The following is a 4,394-nucleotide window of genomic DNA, read 5'->3' as shown; positions in this document are numbered from 1 at the left end:
GGCCTCAGCACCTGTGAGCAGCTGCGGCAGCTGTGCAGCACCCGCCCGCGCTCCGCAGGCGAGGAAGCAGCTGTCCTTGTGCCTGCGCCAGGCTGGGACGCCCTGCCCACGGGGAAGCCAGAGGTGATGAACTAGCACCTGCAGGACGTGACCACCTGGCACCTGTGGGATGCCACTGTCCTGCCGGAGATGGTGGCAGCGTGTTGGGCGTGTCGGCAAGACCTTCAACCAGGAACTCAAGCCTGAGCTGATGGGCCACTACGGGGTGAGTTCTCCATCACCGCTAAGCCAGCCTGGCGTCGGAGCTGCCCGCTCCTCCCGCTTCATCCCTCTCACGTAGCTGCTGAAAGCACAGACTCACCTTAAAAAAGACCAAATCCCCAGGCTTAGTCAGAAAGCTCTCAAAGGCGACCCTCACCGAAATGAGGGCACAGCCCAAGGAGGAGAGCGACAAGGCACGTGGCCAGCAGGGACTCCATCTGGGAGGGTGGCCAGCACCAAAGGTCCTTCAGGCCCGGAGAGCCCTCAGGCCTGGTCAGATCACCAGAGGGGTGGACCGGCTCCGGAGGAGGCGGAAAGTCCGGTCAGAGAGCCTGGGCGGGTGATGACGGCACACAGAAATCTCAGGAAACAGACAAGCACCAAAGGAAGCTTTGTAGGAAATAAATCTAATGCCGAGACACTGTCTGACTCACCTGGAGTAATATTAACATGTCGGAGCAGTAATGTAAACAGGGGTGGTGATTTAATAAAATGTGTAAGTACCGAGGCAGGGTCGGGGAGGGGAAGGGGGTGATGGGTAGTTGAATCTTAATGGGAAGTTAAATTCTAATCTACAATAAGTCAGTCGGTAAAACCTGGAATGGAAAATCACGAATCTGCAGTATATGCACGTTATGCACAAATCAGACTGAGCAGAGAGTGGCCATGGCGGGGAGAGCAGGCCTGGGGGTGGGGCAGCGCCAGCTGCTCTTTATCATAAATTATCTCCATGTGTTACTTTTATAAAAAAGGAAACTTATCTGAAAAGGAGGGAACAATATTTTACTACAATTTAAAAGAAACAGGAAGGAAAGAAAAGGAAAGGAAAGGAAAGGAAAGAAGAGGCCCCAAGTCTGTGGACAGAAGCACCAAGTAGGAGGCCTTGCCCAGCTACGGCCCAGGAAAGAGCTGTGCAGGTGCGCTGTGCACGTGAGCTGTACAAGTGCGCCGTGCAGGTGCGGCGTGCAGGTGCGCTGTGCAGGTGTGCCGTGCAGGTGCGGCGTGCAGGTGGGGTGGGCTGAGGACGCTGGGGGCAGAAGTGAATGTGAGAAGCACATCCTCTATAAGCGGTTTATCTCTCCACCCCCCAGGTGTTCCAGGGCTCCCGCAGCTTCCTGCAGACTCTCCATACATGTTCACTGGAGGTGGCGGCACGGACCCTAAGTCAGAAAGCATTTCCTGGGGATGGGGGGTGGGGGGGTGTGCAGCTCAGGGCAATGCCTGGCGCCTGCTGGGAGGGGCAGTGGTGGCAGCTCCCCGCCTCCCCTCGGGTCACCTGGACCCAGTCTTCTTTTCCTGGGCTCCATGTCATGTGCAGCACCCGGAGGGTGAGTGGTGGATGCATGTTTGTGTGTACTTTCTCACTCATCCACGTGTGCACAGGTTTACACATATGTGGGGGCGTGTGCATGTGTTGCGTGTGTGAATGTTGTCTTTGGGTGGAGGGTGGGCCTGTCTTGCTCAGTCTTGCTCCCTGCACACAGGAATGGCTCCCCCACCCCCGCATTGTCCCTAGAGCTGGCCCTTGGCCAAAGATAAAGCCTGGGCACCCAGCCCCCCAAGTCGGCCTCCTCACATTTTCTCCACCGGACTCTGCATTCTCTCTTTCCTGTGACAGATCTGCTCCTGGAGGCCTGAGGGGCTTGCGTTAGGACAGGATGGGGGGTTAAGCTACAGGAGGGAGTGTAATGGTGGGTGTCCGGCCTCCTCCTGGGAGGGTTTCACTTGTTTGCTCTGGTTCGGTTTTGTCGGGAACCTTCCCTGTGGCCCCGGAGCCCCGAAGCCCGGGCTCCTCCTGGATGCTGCTGGCCGGTGGCTCCCCCAGCAGGTGCCAGAGCATCTCCCGGGGCAGCCAGCTCCGGCCCCTGGGGCCTGTGCCTTTGTCTCCTGGGATGCGGCACCGCTCACTGGCCTCCCCTGTCTGCCCGGAGCCCCTCAGGCCAACCGCGTGCTCAGTGTTGGGGTTCCTCACTTAAAGCCTCGGAGCCCTCCTTTCCTGTCACCCAGCCCAGCTCCCGGGTGTCAGGACCCGGGCCTGGCCCGGCACCGCATGCCTCCGTCTGGGCCAGAACCCGAGGCCGGGGCTCCTCTCTGCCCCGAAGCAAGGCAGCCCGGCCCAGAGACACTCTGTCCCCAGAGCTGGTCGGGAGGTTGGCCGGCTACCTCCCTTCTCCCCTGCTGCGCCGCTGCCCCCTGCTGGCCACCCTCACGCTCCCTGGAGCCCTCCCCTCCCTGCACAGGCACCTCTCCACAGGGCCTTGGTGCTTGCATGCTTCTGAGGACAGGGGGCTCACCACCTCGCAGAGCAGCCTGCTCCAGGCAGAGATGCTTCCGCCTCTTAGAAAAGTTCTTTGAAGTGAGCTGAAGTCTGAATGCTGGTTCCATCCACCTGTTTATTCATAGTCATACCCTCTGGAGCCACACATTTTCTTCTTCACCATCATCCTCACCATCATCTGTCGATGTACCAGGTGCACTGTGTTGTTCAATCCTTTCAACACCTGCGAGGCTGAGACCTGTGTCATCCCATCACACAGACGGGGACCCGAGGCTCAGAGGAAGAGTGTCGCCGCGCGTGCCACACAGGCAGGAAGTCGCAGGCCCCTCATGCCCCCCGCCCCCAGGCTTGGCCCCCTCTCCAGCTTGTTTTTACCTCCCAGCCAGGCCCTGCTGCCCACAGAAACACACACCTTCCCTGGCCCGGTGGGAATTCACTCCTCCTCCAGGAAGCCCTCCGGGCACAGCAAGGGTAGGAGGGAGCATTCCTTCCAACAGGGAGAGGGAAGGAGGGGAGGGGGTGATGGGGCCGTCTGCGATGTGGTGAACCTGTGGTGACACAGTGGAGAGGGTGCCTGCTGCTCCTGTCCCCTCTAGGCCTGGCGGATGCCCCACTTGCCTGGCAGGGCCCCACTTTGAGAGGCGGCCTGGACCTGCTCTCGTGCTGGCTGTCGGCAGGATGCGGGGCCTTTGGCAGGGGTGACATCCCCTTGCAGCCCAGGCCGGCCTGGCCCGTGAATACCAGCTTCCATGGGGCCTCGGCAGTGCTGAGAGGTGAGCTGGGCGAGCAGAGTTGATTGCCTCTCGAAGGACACGGGCAGGACAGGCATGAGGGGCCTCCTGCACCCCAGCCTCCCCGGGAGCACCAGGCCACATGCGGGGTGAGGAGCCGTGGCTGTGTGAGGGGGGACGGACTCTCCCCGGCCCTTTGATGACCGCGGCCACCTCCCAAGACACAGTGCCCTTGGGCATGCCAGGCACATGCCTCAGCCCTGGCTGCCACCACAAGCTCCTTCCATTTCTCCGTCTAACTACTGAGACCCCAGGGAGCGGCTCCAGTCAGGGCTCCCATGGGTGGAATGTTGCCAAGCTCCGGCCGAAAGCTTGCCTAGTGTCGCACCATTTCGGTGCAGGGCAAACCTTCCTACCCACCGGGCTCCTTCATCCTCCCCGTGCGGGATCCATGCTGGGTGCCCAGGCAGTCCCTGCTTACATACCTCCAGTGACGGGAGGCTCATTAGCTCCGAGGCAGCCCGAGACTCAAAACAGCGATGCATTCCTTCCCGCAGAGCCGGGGGTTGTCTCTTGTCTCCCCAGGCCTCCTGCACGAGGCCCGGCCCGGCCCCCAGGGGCCCTCAGAACCAGCATAACCCTTTTCCACTATGTTTGGAGGAAGTTGACCAGCTTCCTGTTGAGCCTTCTCTCTAGCCAAAGCCGAGAGAGGGGGCCAGAGAGAGAGCCCTCGAGGGACTGGGGTGCCTGTCAGAGGGAGCGAGGCTCTCACTCCCACCCTCAGCTCACACACACACACACTCACACACACACACACGCACACTCTCACACACACACACACTCACACACATACACACACACACCCCCTCATGGAGAGAGCTCTTGGCAGAGCTGGCCTGTGTGTCCCCCGCCTCTTTGGGGGGTCTCGGAGGCCCAGGCCCGAGTCTTGCTGGGACGTGTCTAAAGCGAGAGGCTGCCCAGGGTCCTGGCCTTTCCCGGGCGGACCTTGCGGGGGGCTGAGCTTAGTGCCTGAAAGTTCCGGCCTCAGCGCTGACTCCCAGGACCCGCCTCCACCTGGGGCTGCAGGAGCTCCATGCACCAGACAGCCTCCCATGCTCCAGGCA

This window comes from Myotis davidii, unplaced genomic scaffold (genome assembly GCF_000327345.1).
Source record: "Myotis davidii unplaced genomic scaffold, ASM32734v1 scaffold4, whole genome shotgun sequence".
Lineage (NCBI taxonomy): Eukaryota > Metazoa > Chordata > Mammalia > Chiroptera > Vespertilionidae > Myotis > Myotis davidii.
Note: the sequence above shows the minus strand (reverse complement) of the source record.